Here is a 15,595-nt window from a genome sequence, read left to right on the forward strand (position 1 = left end):
CACCCCCTCAACTTTTTGACATTTTCAATTATAATCCTGACTTCTAAAAGTCACAAACTACACCCCCTCGAGGTTTCAATTTGTATAAGGTAGACCCCCTCAGTTGACGGTTCGTCAACAGATCGAAGGCTTAGGATGATCCTATGGAGCTGATTTTTTGGGCACACTCTATCTATGTTAGGGCCCATCAAATGAATGCTTTGGAACATCCAAATAATGTGAGCCCATTGTGTTTTTGGTAGTGTTTGGATTCGGGTGTGGGGTTTGGAGGGGGGTATGGGGTCTTCGTTAGCATTGATGGTGTTTCATCTACCTTGTATAAATTGAAACCTCAAGGGGTGTAGTTGGTGACTTTTAAAACTTGAGGGTTAGAATTGAAAATGTCATAAGGTTGAGGGGGTGAAACTGTATCTTTCACTAAGTTTTATCAAAAGGACATTTCTCACAAAGTGAGGAATCCAAGGAGGAATTCTAACTGGTGAGCTTTTTGATGGTCATTGAGGTTTTTGAGGTTAGAAGCTTGTATACTTCTGTGGTGACGAATACTTTAAATCTAGGGAAAAGGTATAAAATGAGGACAATTATTTTAAGTCTAGAGTCAAAAGTTACAATCAATGAGGATGATTATTTAAGTATAGTGTCAAACGGTTATAATCAATAAAGAAAATTATTTACTTTAGTTGGTATAACTTTGGAATGTGTAACATAGAAAATGCTAAAATAGCCGGCGGTCAGGATATCCTTCTTAAGAGATCCATTGGGGCCCATTTGTGCCCTGTCTATGTGATCGTATCCATCAGTCTGACTGTCTACCACAACTCCGGCCAAATTCCTATAAGAACACCTTCATCGGATGACCCTGGGTCCTTGATCCAGCAAGCCACTTTTAAGCTCAACCGTTGATTTTTTTAAGTTCTTTATCTTACCTCTGAGATGTCCACAGTAGGATCAACGGTCTCGATCCGGAGAACGTCTGGTGGAGGGATAGTCGAGTAACATGTAGCTGCTCTACATGCTACTGTCTCAACTCTGGCATAATCGTCTTGGTCACAAGTCTCTTCAAGAATTACAGTTTATCAGTCTATGGTCTTAACTCCCCAATTACACTTATAATGTGAGTTATGTCACCTAATCAAACATCATTAAGTTACATTTTCTTTTAGAAATGAGAAAAGCTAGTTAGTTAGTTTTATTGTTAGTTACTTTTTTGATCCAGGTGGATCGTGGGGTGGTGGGCCCTAGATTTGGGAAGGATGAGAAGCATGGCTAAACACCTCTTAGATTTTATAATGTGGTTAATCCAAACTTTGAAAATCCCATTTTGATAAAACCCAAGGTCACATACTTCTAATCCTTTTCACCGACGGTCCTCTAATAAATTTTTTTGCTGAGAATAAAAGAACGACGACTGTTGTTCAATAAATCTGTCACATTCCGTCTGTTTTTCTGTAATTTCAAACTCTCAAAGTAACATTTTGCAGTTATTTGCGATAAATTGATGGAGCTAAGTGGAGTTGCCCTAAACGATTCTCTTCGGTCCTTCTCCCAATCCAAAATCCGGAGAATAGGTTGTCTCTGGCAAACATTATGATAATGAATTTTGCCGCTTTTTTGGGTGTGGAGAATGAAAATTGTTAAGAATCTTGAAAATCGGGTTCGGAACCTGACCCGCAATGCCCGTGTTACAGTCCTGAGTGGGGGCCTGGACTGCGTGGGGACTCAGCCTGGTATGTGGACAGATTTAAAGGGCCTTGCTGATGCAGGTGCATCTCGACAGATCGCACGGTCAAGAAGATCAACGGCCCACATTTGATCAAAGAGTTAAATGAGTTTCATTTTTTTATTTTGGATTTTATTTGGATGAATTTCCAAATGTTGTTCGTCCAAAACTTAGAGTGCTTTTAGGAGTTTTGAGAGATTTTGGGAAAAAGATTGGATTTACCTAACTTTTAGGGGATTGAGTTGGACGACAGTTTTTTTTGGAATAGTTTTCTTGTTTTAGTTTCCAAGTTTGAGTAGAAGGAGGAATCTTGGTCGGGGAGAAAACAAGGAATAGGAGTTTTAGAAAGAGTAGGATTTCTTTGTAAAAGCCTATAAAGAGGCATCATTTTGGAAAATAAAGTTGCCTTGCAAATCCAACGCCCAAAAGGAGCCATCTGTTGCTCATCAATTGAGCCATCTGTTGCAAATATTTCTTTGCCTCTTGAATCGCTATGCGCCCTTGCGTTATTTGGTATCAGAGCTTCAATCTGTTGCGTTTCCCCTGCGTTATTTGGTATCAAAACATCAATCCGTTGCATCTACTCTATGTTATTTGGTATCAGAACTTAGGAAACAAGAATTTCATCTTCTTGTAATCTTGGGTTATAAGATTAAGAGCCTCACAATGTCTCCATAAGGAACAAATTTAATCGCCGAGATGTTAAAAATTATAAGTGAGATGGAAGAACGAGAACGGGTTTGTGGTGAACAACTTCAAGCTCAGATCAATGCACTCACCGAGCAAATCAAGGCGAGAACTGATGGATTAGACCGGCGTATTGATGAACATAGTTTGAGCCAAGCAGTTTCTCCAATTGTCATTGAAGATCCACAAACGCTAGACAAACACTTTGAACACCTTGGGGATTCCCTTGAGGAAGATAAAATTCAAAAAGAAGATCTACCGAAAATAGATGAAGCTCTTGAAGATGACCACGAATCGATTGAAAGCGAGCTCAAAGTCATTGATGTTGATCAAAGTGAAAGCTACTTTCTGCCTTCGCCACTAAAATTCGAAGAGTACATCGAGGGCCTACTTTCTGATCGAATCAAATCTCACCGTCCGTCGATGCATGCCAAAGTAATTTTCAAGTGGAAATACGAAGTCGGAGCGAGAACCACATCGATCAACCTTGATCTGAACTCGTGGTCGAGTTCTTTTCAAGAAAGGGGGTCTGATGCAGTTGCATCTCGACGGATCGCACGGTCAAGAAGATCAACGGCCCACATTTGATCAAAGAGTTAAATGGGTTTTTTTTTTTTTTTTGGATTTTATTTGGATGAATTTTACAAAAGTTGTTCGTCCAAAAGAGTACTTTTAGGAGTTTTGAGAGCTTTTAGGAAAAGATTGGATTTACCTAACTTTTAGGGGATTGAGTTGGACGATAATTTTTTTTTTGGAATAGTTTTCTTTTTTAGTTTCCTAGTTTGAGTAGAAGTAGGAGTCTTGGTCCTTAGAGAAAATAAGGAATATGAGTTTTAGAAAGAGTAGGATTTCTTTGGAAGAACCTATAAAGAGGCATCATTGTAAAACGTTTATATTATCTTTTGGAAAATAACGTTTGTATTATCTTTTGGACAATAAAATTGCCTTTGGAAAGTTGCATTGCAAAATCCAACACCCAAAAGGAACCATATGCTGCTCTTCAATTGAGCCATCTGCTGCTCATATTTCTTTGCCCCTTGAATCGCTATACGCCTCTGCGTTACTTGCCTAACGCATTCCATTAGATATGGAGCTTTTAGCGTATTGGTAACGTGGTGCCTAACATTTGGTATCAGATCAGCCACGGCGTCCCGTGTTCGAGTCATGAAAGGGGCGACCTGTGGAGAGGACTACGTGGAAAGGGCTACCGGGTAAAAAAGTCAGAGTAAAATCCACTACAGAGTGGGCCGCCGAGGATGGCGGATTCGGAAGCATGGTGGTATTTTACGGTCCTAAGTGGGGGGCCGTCTAGGTATGGGACTGGGTGGGACCCACACTAATACGGGCCAGGTTTAAAGGCCTAGCCTAACGGGTTCCATAGCTCTAGATCTTTTTGCATATTGGTGAGGTACCTACCTCACAGCTCATTTCCAAGTTTTTAGTGTTTTGCACGATTAAATGATGGGATTTTGTAGAGCAAACTCAAAGTCGTTTCCACATGTTCTCATTAATCAGATTCGGCATGTTTATTGAGGCGAGAATAAGAAGCCCTGCGAAAATGTTTTAAGAAGCGTCCAAGAACATGTCCTTACCATTCCTAAATCCCTTGTTCGTATGTCGTGCTCCAATAATCCTTCCTATTCGACGGTCTAGACCTTCAAATGTATTGTGCAAGAAATAAAATGTGCCCAGTACATAAATCTCCACAAATTGGAGGGTAGGATCCCCCAATTTGCGATGGTTTCACGAGGGACATGTATCTACAATCAAGATCATTGATCATGTGGGTCCTGGTCTTATGTGAAACGGGCATCCCATGCATATGATAAAGAACTACAAAATCAAACGACTTAGCTATAACTGGGGGAACCCTAGAAAGTCATATAGATCAAGGGCTTAAACTCATCCGATCAAAGTGTTCCCCATAACAGTCGGCCGGAGTTGTGGGTCCCATAGTATGGCTGTTAGGAACGAGCCTAACAGCCATATATAGTTCTTATTGCATCATGGAAACCTTTATCCTAGAAAAAAATTTCATGGAAAATAAATTTTCGACCTTTTGGTAAACTTACTTTCCATGATTTTTTTTTCCAAAACCGACAAAATTCAAACCCACCTGGCACTGAAATATTGTTTCTATGGAAAACTACTTTTTCCACAATTTTTTCCTTTATTTTAAGGTGATGATAGAAACAAACCTGGACACCCTTTATTTTAAGGGAGTGATAAATTCGCACCCGCTGTAGGATGATTCGCACCATTGTCACGTTAAAAAGCGTTATAGTCTGCCACATATCCTCCTTTACAAGGGGTGCAAATTATCCTACGGGGGGGTGCGAATTTATCATTGCACTTATTTTATGAGCACATATCCGAGTTAGAAGAGTATTTAAACGAAGTAGGTGGCGGTCTTTATTGATTGTCTGTTGTGGCCATGCTTCAGAGAGTTGGTGGCTTCGCTGTAATGCTGCGTTTACTATGAGAGCCTGAATTGACATAAATACCCCTGACACTATGTAATTTCCTTCTATATCTATTATGCAATGGATTCAATCATTCAAATATTAACCACCAAATGACGATAATGCCCTTCAATTGAGGGAAGGGCTACCCTACCCCATTTCATTCTATGGAAAAGCAATTCCCTATAGAGGAACAGGTTGGTATGCGTAGACCCTACTTATCATCAACCTAGACCGTCCATCCATTGGGGCCCACATTGGATCTGCAATGAATCAAAACCAGATAGGTCCAAGAAAAGAAGATGAACAAAATTTCAATGTCAATCGATTTCATCACGAGCCACCCATCTTTGGGCCCTAAAATGGAGGGCCCCTCGTAAAAAAGAATATGGTGTATCTCGGGAAAAAATATTATTCACGGAAAATTATTTTCCATGGAAAAAATTCAATGAACTATGGTTGAAATTTTCCTAAAAACCATGGAGAATTTCTGTTACTGTTGTATTTTCAAGACTTCACTTGTAGAGCAACAATTTTAAGGGCTAAAATTGTCCAACAAGAAAGTTTAGGTTATTGAACGAACGGCTGTGATGTGTTCAGAGAGACAAAGAACTAGCGCATTCAATAAAATCCCAAGAGAACACTAGACCCACCTTAGGCATTCTGAGAGAGAGAGAGAGAGAGAGAGAGAGAGAGAGAGAGAGAGAGAGAAGAAGGTCAATGAAATGGAAGGCACTTCAACAATAGATTCAACAGAAAAGAGCAGCAAATCTACAACTTCAAACCCATGCCATTGCTTTGAGGTGGCTATAAAAGCCCTTCTTGGGTGCTTGGGCCTTGAGTTTTGCTTTGAAGATTCTCCAAAACCAGAAGATAAGAATACCAGTGTAAGTCTTCTAGGTTCTTTGGCAGCCATGAAATTTTTTCCATGGAATATTAGTTTATCAAATAGGGGACAAACCCATGTCATTGCTATGAGGTGGCTATGTAAAAGCCATTCTTAGGTGCTTGGAACTTGAATCTTTTGAAGATTTTTCAAAAGCTAGAAGAAAAAATGAAAACCAATGTAAGTCTCTTAATTAGGCCATGTTTGGCAGCCATGAAAAATTTCTTTCCATGGAATATTAGTTTATCAAATAGTGGGAGAGGGACAAGGAGTGTGGGAGAGGGTGTCAAGTGGCCGAAAAACAGGGAAAAGAGAAACTCTACTCAAAATAGACTTTCTATTTTCCTTATTTTTCAGCCACTTTGCACCACACTCATGCCCTCTTAATTCTCTCCCTTTCCCACTCTCCCTACCCTTCACTCAACACTTGCTAAGCTAATATTCCAAGAAGAAAAAAAAATCATGTTTGCCAAACATGGCCTTAGTCTAGAGCTCTCCATATAGTAAAAGCTCTCCAAACAAATTGCTAATGAATCTCTTCATTTTTCTATCATAGCTCTATTTGGGTGTTTGTGTCTCTTCTTATTTTTCACTCAAAGTTCTTAAGAGACTGATTTTTTAGTCCTTTTCTTCTTAGATTCAGTTGGAAGATCCAGGAAACACTGACACACAAGAAAATGCATCTTCGACGACTAGTCTTGCTGCAAGAAGAAGGCCAAGAACACCAGTAATAGATCCAGGGCAAGGTGGGCAGACCAACTAAGTAAAAGTCTCTTCTTATCTTTCATCGTAAGTGTGTTTTCGACCATGTATGCTCTTGTGTATATATTGTTGGCTAAGTGTATATGAGCGGACGAGTATTTCTTTGTTAGTGTGTTTACAACCATGTGGACTATGTGAGTTCTTGCGTATATATTGGGTTCTATGTGTATACATTCGCATGATATATACGTGTAGATGTGACATGCAGGTAAGCTGAGTTGGTGCTATGCACTTTTTTCTTATTATACTCTTCTCTTCTCTTCTCTCTTTAGGCTGATTTGGTACTATGCACTTACACACATTTTAGTGGGGCTGATTTGATGCTTTGCCCCCCCCCGCGCCCAAATTTAAGACTAAGGGGTGTTGAGTGTGGACATCAACGTTCTATTTATATCTCTCAGTCTAGTACAAAATAAATGGCTTTAGATATCAGCTCTCCTTTTCTATTTATTAATGGCAGCAGCTCTCCTTTTTCTTATTAACATCAACTTACTCCTTATAGTTGACACAATGTTGACTATTAAAATCATGTTTTATTCAATAGCATAGAGCAACCTGTATGTGTAGTTCTTTATTTAAATTAAGGGAGATAATTTTTTCGCCCCCTCTGTAGGATAATCCCCCCTCCCCTCTTTTAATGTGAATTGTGGGCAGACTTTAATGCTTTTTGTGTCAAAATCACGTTAAAAGGGAGGCGCATTATCCAACGGGGGTGAAAAAATCAGTGCCCTAAATTAATTGTATCTTTGACTAACAATTTCAATCTGCGTCAAGATAAAATTTCAATATACTTTGGGGAGTGATAAATCGACATCCAAATATCTTAAATCGACACCCTATGTCTCTTTCTCTCTCCTCTAGGTTAGAGAGAGAGAGAGGAGAGAGAAAGACACATAGCGGTCGATTTACCACTCCCCACTTTACGGACATGTTTGTGTTTTATGTCATGGTCTGAATTTCCGCCCATCTTTATTCATGAGAGTTTTTATATGATGTGTGTGTGTGAAGTCCAGTATTTTTCAAAAAGTACAGTTCCCTCAAGGGGAGTTATTAATCTTTCATAATAAAGAGAACTTATATGATGCCCGACCGTGAGATTATAAAGGGCGGAGAGAGAAAACCATTTCTCCCTTGATTTTTAATCCAAGAGAAAGCCCTTTTTCTGACTCTTCCTTGGTTCAAAAACCAGGGCAGCAGGTTTTGTCTCTACCCGCCGTTTATACTCTAAGGTCGGGCATCATATAATTTCTCCATAATAAAAGGCTCTTTATTAATAAGGCGGTCGAGTAAAAATGAGTACCTTCAACCCTCTTGTCACTTAAAAGGTCAGAATGGGCATACTCCATTATGGGTGTAACAGAGAGGGGCACACTTCATAGGATGATATGAAGCATTCATTTCTGGCCCACAACGTAAATAGGTTGAACCCTGTAGATCATTTCCATATTATGATCCTAACCATCCGATCTATAAAGGTTTCTATAATGTGCAATCCATCTAGAGATCGGAGGATCATCCTAGGAAAATGATAAATGGGGTATATCCTATTTATGTTGTGGGCCAATGAATGAACGGTTTGGATCATCCTATGAAGTGAGATCCACTTTACTTTTTGAAAAATACTGGACTTCACGTTCACACAACATATAATTTCTCCTATTCATAATGTATCGCCCCGACTAATCTATAAGAACATGAGGCTGAATCTAATTTCATTCCAAAAGGTTGTGTCGGGTGTTTGGGTCTAAGAAAACTGAGTTCGCTTGGGTCGAAGTGGGTCATGTAAAATTATAATACTAGTATAAATATATAAATTGAAAATGGGAATTGCTAGCGTCCATCGCAGAAGGCATTTCGTGGCTGGTCTGTCGCACCTCAGACCAGCCACCTCGGTTGTCTCCATTCACGAGGTGGCTGGTCTGAGGTGCGACAGACTAGCTGCGAAAAGCCTTTTGCGGTGGACCTTAATTAGCAAATCCAATTGAAAATAATTGGGGCGCTTTCAAAAGTCTTATTTCCTCATGGAAATAACGAGAGAAGATTGGGGTCATCAATAACCTAATGTTTTCCAAACAGGCCATGTTGGGCCAACTTTCGGTTCCAATTGATGACCAGGGGTGCCAATCGGTCCCAAAAAAAAATGGAAATGATATACTCGCCCCTTTTGTTTTTTTTACTTAGGACAGCCCCCTTTAGTGTAAAACAGTAGATATAAATACACTTGATAGGGCTGTCCCCAGTAAAAAAGGAGCTAATGTATCACCTCCTAAAGAAATAGGCCATTACTTTAGATATTTATGGTACCACAGGTCCACTTTATGTACGTACATGAAGGAAGCCCAAAGGTCATGACCTAGTCACCTGAATCTTCATCGTACATGTGACACATTCATACTGCGATCTGGATCATTGATTTAGATGAATCTCCAATCAAACCGTTCATTTGTTAGGCCGCAACGTAAATAGGTTGTACACTGAAAATCATCTCCATAGGGTGATCCTCGTCCTCCGATCTATAGAGATTTCTATAATGTGCAATTCCTCTACAAATACGAGGAGACAACTCCATAGGATGATCTTAACCCTCCGATCTATAGAGATTTCTATAACGTGCAGTCGCACTACAAACCTGAGGTGATGATTTTCGGTTTACAGCCTATTTACCTTGTGCCTAACAAATGAACAGTTTGCGTCATCCTATAAAGTAAGCCCACTGCCTATTTACGTTGTGCCCGACAAATGAACGGTTTGGATCATCCTTGAAGTGGGCCCACTGTACTATTTGAAAAATACTGCACTTTAGGCGCACAAACCATATAAAATCTCTTTACTCTAAGATGAAATTATTCTAAAATGGATGGATTCATATTGTTACAAGTTATTTCCTTCCTCGCTTGGTCATCATCTTCTTCCTTCTTTCTTGATCGTTTTGATATCATCTCTTTAAGGAGAAGGACGGATTTCGCAACACCGGAATGTCCAGTTCTCAAATAGTGAAACTAAAGTTTATTCTAGCCCATGATCCACAACCTAGGATAAGAACAACCACCAACAAGTATTTCAATATATGATAAAAGAAGATGACTCCAAGAGTGAAATAATAGAAAAAGAATCCTTCAAAACATGGAGTAAATGAACTTTAATGTTAGTCTTGCTGGTGGAGAATCTCTACAAAAATGAGTAAAATGAAGATCTGCTTAGTCAATGGAAAATGGAGAAGTAATGACTTTGGTAAGTGGCAGTGGCCAGAGTGGGTATGGAAAAGTAGAGACTTAAATACTTAGGGAAGTGCTAGTAACTATAGAGTTTCAAATAGAGTTTGAATTTGAAATAGGAGTGAAGTGAGAAAATATGGAGCAAACATGTGTGACTCACGTATGTGCAAGCTAGGCCAACAAAATGATCAAAATACCCTTTGACACAAATTTAAAATATTATTCTCACTACATCTCTCAAATGTAAAATTAAAATAAACTAAGCAAAATTTGTTTCAAAAAAATACACTCAAAAAAGTTAATTTTATTCTTCCAGATTGGATCTTTTGTATTTAAAGAGATTCTGCTTGGTTCTTTCTGTATTTTTGAGTTTCCTCTTCCCTAGACCATAGGTTGGCTTCTAACTTGTTTTTTGGAATTTCCTCTTCAATGGGTAGGATTTTTTTCTTTGAAATTTGGTGATTTCTTGATGAAGCTCTAGCTAATTGGTGGTGAATGTTTAGGGTTTTTGAATCAATAAGCTATGTTTGTCCACCATGTAAAAATATTCCATGGGATATATGCACATACCAGGTGTGGGAGATGGAGATAATTGAGAGGGCGGGCATGTAAGGCTCCTAAAACAAGGGGAAAAAAAACATGTTACTTTCGCCACCTATCAAAAGAGTGCAGTGCTAAAATCATTTCCCAAAACCAATTTTAAATAGGTATTTTCTTTTCACTATCTTTTGGGAATTTTTTATACTGTCTATCTCCTAAGGATTCTTCTCCTTGGTGATTCAGCAACCAAGGAAAATAAAGCAGATAATATGAGAAGGAATGGAAGAAGAAAAATAAAATTCCTATTTCATAAATGCAATAAATCAAGGAATGAATAAAATGTTTTGGGAAGAGAGAGACTTTATTTGTGGAGACTTTAAATATTTCTCAAAGGAATTTTGTTAATGACTGCCCGACTGCCCCGGGAGCACTCATTAAGGTGCATTGAAAATGTAAATCCACAGTAAATTTACATAGGGATTAAGAGTTCTGTCATGAGTCTTTTTTTCTCAAACAATGTGTAGATTTACATTTCCAATGCACCTTAAGGACTGGGGGCACTCGTTAACAAAACTCTTTCTCAATTAGAGAGACTTTATTAGGTGACCCACGTTTCAACCTGCCAACCTTCTTAAATAGAAGTTGATTTACAAATAGGGTTTTGTTAAGGAGTGCCCTTGAGTGCATTGGAAATGATATATTACACATCTTTTAATAATAAATTCACACAATATAATAAATCCATCGGTATATTCATGACTTTCTAACATAAAGCTAATCTAATCTCTAGTAGGAGAAAATTAAAACTAGGAAAGATAAATCAGAAAAATTAGGAAATGAAATGCCACAGAAACCAAGGGTAGGATCTAAAGGGGGACCCAACAAATTGTTTCACGCCACAACATCACTAGTGACCTGAGCAATCCCTTAAGTTTAGGAAAATATCCCGAAAAGTAAATTTTTTTAACACATGGCATATTCTCATTCCAGATCCCGTTTTAGGTCGTACTCTAGGTCTCCATATCATTTTCCTAAAGAAATATTAGCAAATGATACCATTAAGAAAAAATATGGGATTTGCTAGGGACCCCATAGAAGGCGTTTCGCACGCCTGAGATGGCCCCTAGCAAATCCCAAAAAATATTAGCAAATGATAAGCCAATTATTTTCAACACTTGGTCCTCTCCTTCGTCTTCCTCTCCTTCTTATCTCCTCTCGTACATTTGGGCTCTCGTATATTCCATGGAATAATTTCTCACGGTTGCCAAACAAGGCCTAATATTCCCAAAAAGAAAGGTTCGTTCTAATGTTTATATCACAGAAATCAAGTTTTGTAGCCCCTGAACTCATTGGCTAACTTAAAGAAACAAAATTAGTGTAAGAAAAGTAATAAATCAAACCTTGTGATCAAACTCCAATTCTCAAGGCTTTTTGTGAATTTATTTGTTCAGAAGCAGATTTTTCCTTCTTCAATGAAGAAAGCACAAAATCACAGACAAATGCCAGGTTCTTTAAGGCCCTGTTTCTTCAATGATAATAGTATAATTTCCATTTTTTTGGTAGGACTTAAGGTTTAATAAAATGAAAAAGTAATTACAATAGGCATACAATGAAGAACACGAGGATATAATCCATAGAGAATTTATATGATGGGTGGCCGTGAAAACACATGAAGTCTAAAAAAAGTAGGTACGGCCCACCTTTTTTTATGATCCAAACCGTTCATCTGTTTGGGCACAACGTAAATAGGTTGTGCCGCAAAAATCATTTCCATAGGATGATCCTAACCCTCCGATCTGAATTGATCTGGAAATGGAGATTTCCAAAAATCATTTATGGAATCTTCTACAGGTAATTTAAATGCCCTTTTATCTTTGATAAACGTTAAATCCCACATAAAATAAGGTTCTTGTCTTAATATTAAGGACATTATTAGTATAATTTCAGCTAAGAATAAGGTTATTTAGCTTTGTTTTACCCATAAAATAATCTTCAAATGTGCATCCCATCTGTTGAATACCAGCATGAATCGATTTGCAAAAGTATTGCCAAACATAATGACTGATTTGACAAATCACTCCTTTCGAGGAAAAGGATCCAGTTACTTTGAAAGAATTGAATGATGAGCCAGGTGATATCATATAAGCATGGTTTTAAATTTCAATTTCGGCGGAGACCGACACCGAAACAACGAAAAACCCGAAACGGTATTTTATTTCAGCCGAAATTTTGGAATTTCAACTCAAAAAAACCTGTTTTTTTTTAAATTAATTTAATATTTCACGGAAATTTTGACCAATTTTGAATAAAATAGTTTTTACTTTGTTGTACTGGATTTTGCCCGAAATTTCAAAATTTCAGGGGCCCAAAACCGGTACCGAAACCGAAATTTTAAACCATGCATATAAATATGACTCATCTCTCAACTTTTCCACTATCATCCTAAGAAACCAAACTCCACTTTAGTTAAAGTTGTCCAAGTAGCACGATAGAAGTGGATTTATTTTTGCAACCTTTTGGAAAATGAGGAGTGCTAAACTGAGGGGCGCCGATGCAAAAATTAGAGTCAAAGGGAGCCCCCATTGGTTGAATGTCACCATTGTGTATTTATTATCGCTGGAAAATGCACAATGGAGCGCCCTTTCACCCCATTTTTGCAAGGGCGCCCCTCAGTTTAGCATTCCTCTTGGAAAATACATGCATGTCTGTGGGGACATCATATAAAAACTCTAATTTTATAGTGGTACAATGGAATTTGCTAGGGAGCATCATTTTGCAGGTGGGCTATTGCATGAGAGAGCAACCACATAGGCTCACTTTTCAACAAATTTTGTCTTATTCTTTTAATTCATCTGATGTGGCAGCTCTCTCATGCAAACCGCCTGTCCACGAAATTGTTTCTGGGATGGTCCCTAGCAAATCCCTGGGACAATTATTTAAACTTTTTTTTTTTGTCTTTAGCCATAAAATAAGTAAAAGAGACGTTTGTGGCAAACAAAAGGAGGGCCCATTTAACATTTATCATTGATTAAACAATGAAAAGACAATGGCCCGCATTTCGCAAGAAAAATCAACGAATGAAGGAGTCTTATATGGCGGCGGCCCGTGTATTTCTAGAAGAAAGTACAGTGGGGCCATATATTCGGATGATCTAAATCATCTTCATTTCTCAATCCCCACCGTAGATAGGTCATGCCTCAAAATGCTTTCTCCCTAGGATGATCAAAACCTTTTGTTATATTTTGTGTAAAAATGAAAGGCTCAAAAATTTTCACCCCCTTATAACCTGATTTGATGAAAAGTTAGCAACTTTATGTCAAATCACATTATAAGGGGGGTGTGCAAGTACTGCAGGGGGGGGGGGGATATCACCAGCTTTGGGATCATCCAAATAAGTGGGCCCTATTGTACATGCCACTTTGGAATATAACCCTACAAATTATTAGCATATAATTTTATAAGCCTATAATCTTACATGCAAATATTGGTTATGATATTTTCATATCCCAATGATATCAACCACCTTCAATTAGTTGCAAAAACTTTAAGAGGTGTATATATCACTTCCCTTCTATATTTTTTGTGCCACAATAAATCAACTTTGGTGAGATGGTCCAATAGGAGTTCTCTTGTTGCTTGTTAATTTTTGCAAGGGAGTCCTTCAATTTAGCTTTTATCTATAAGTATTAAATACCTTATACATGCGAATTTTTGTATAGCTATTAAATATATAAGTAAATTTTTCTATAGGCTACTAAATACCTTATAATGAATTCCTTCGTTGCTATTTGTTGGGGTTCCACGTAAAAGCGGATCCCACATCAGAAAAGTGAATAGATGTGGATGGGCTTATAAAGACTTTGGCACCCTCCCCTTAAAGGCTAGCTTTTAAGGGTGAGCGCTACCCGGGTGCCAACAAGTGGAATCAGAGCCGGGGCGTGGTAACTCTTGTGTGCCCTCGAGGATGGAGAAAATTTCTTGGAAAAGATCTCGGTAACCTCGGTGTACCCTCGAGGATGGACCGATCAGATCCCTTATTAGTCGAATCCTTTTCGGAGTGCTTTTCGGATCCTACTGCCAGACTCTAGATAATGATCCATTTCGAATCGGACCACCCATCGGTGTGTCCTAGGTCTTATTTATATTGTACACCGTTAGAGCTTAGGGTTAAGACCACTCCGACCTACCATTTAATTTAATTTGAAATTCTAATGATCTAGACTCAGAAGGTAGCCTTTGAAAAAAGAAAAAGAAAATTGAGACTGAGATTTGAAACAAAAAAAGGAAAAATGAAATTTTATATCTGTGTGGAGTTTTTAAATGTTAAGAAAATACCTCTCATGAATAGAAATAAATCGACGAAGAAACGAAGGGTATTTTCGTACATTAGCTCCCTCTATTCAAATCTAGGATGCTCCATTGGATTTCCTGGCTGTCTGTGTCCCGATCCAAAATAATATGGAACCTTAGGATATGGATCCAATGGCCACCCCAGTTCTTTTTTCGTAGGTAAGCTGGATCGAACCTCTAACTTTGAGGTTGTAGAACAAATCCTTAACCAATTGAGCTAAAGGCTCAACTCCACATGCCTGTTAACATTCGAATCCTTTAGATCTATCGTAATGTATGGGTCCATTGACACACCTACTTTGTTACTACTTGCCGCTGAAATGTGGATTGAGGCTGAGACGGCTCCCAAAACAAATATCCGCAACCTACGTGCGCGAATGCCAGAAAACCAACGGGAGTTTGGACTCCGAGGAGGTTCTCTAATGCTTAAGTCAGCAATGACAATAGATATAAAGGCCAAGAACTCTAGAGGCTCGTCGAAAGTAAAGAATGAATTCAGAATCCGTACCTTTAAGCCACTACCCCCTTTCTACAAAGTGAGTCTTGGCGTGAGGAAAGTTGTATCTTGGGATTCTTTCCAGCTTTGGCTGACTATCCCGGAAATCTGAGTTTCCAAGTTTATATCTGGAGGCTACGTTTTGGAGCCACAACATTAGAGTTTTTTTAGGGTTTCTACGACTTCGCATGAGCTGCAAAATTACCCTTTTACCCCTAGCGCGTTTGGGTCCGAACGTGCCATGGTCTATCCCTAACATTACCATTAGTGTGTAAGGCGGCAGTAAAAAAATTAAAAATAGCAACATTTCACATTCAACGGGCAAAATTTATTATTGGGACGGTTAATATCACTGGATGAATGCTATGGCCCACAATTTGGACTGCTTTGATATGTGATACGTGTATGAACCATGATCCAATCAAAGTCTAAGATCATGCTCTCACAATCATGCTCTCACAGCGTGTTTCACGACAT

The 15,595-nt window shown here is 38.5% G+C and overlaps 1 long non-coding RNA gene across 1 annotated transcript; it reads left to right on the forward strand.

Annotated features, from left to right (window-relative positions):
* The first annotated feature begins 5,546 nt into the window (after nt 1–5,546).
* Nucleotides 5,547–6,759, forward strand: LOC143857482 (uncharacterized). Its single transcript, XR_013238668.1, has 2 exons — nt 5,547–5,756; nt 6,393–6,759. It is a non-coding gene; the product is annotated as an uncharacterized LOC143857482 (long non-coding RNA).
* Nucleotides 6,760–15,595: the final 8,836 nt, after the last annotated feature.

Source organism: Tasmannia lanceolata, unplaced genomic scaffold, assembly GCF_043159265.1.
Source record: "Tasmannia lanceolata isolate RefF3 unplaced genomic scaffold, GAP_Taslan_0.1 ptg000025l, whole genome shotgun sequence".
In the NCBI taxonomy this organism is placed as follows: Eukaryota; Viridiplantae; Streptophyta; class Magnoliopsida; order Canellales; family Winteraceae; genus Tasmannia; species Tasmannia lanceolata.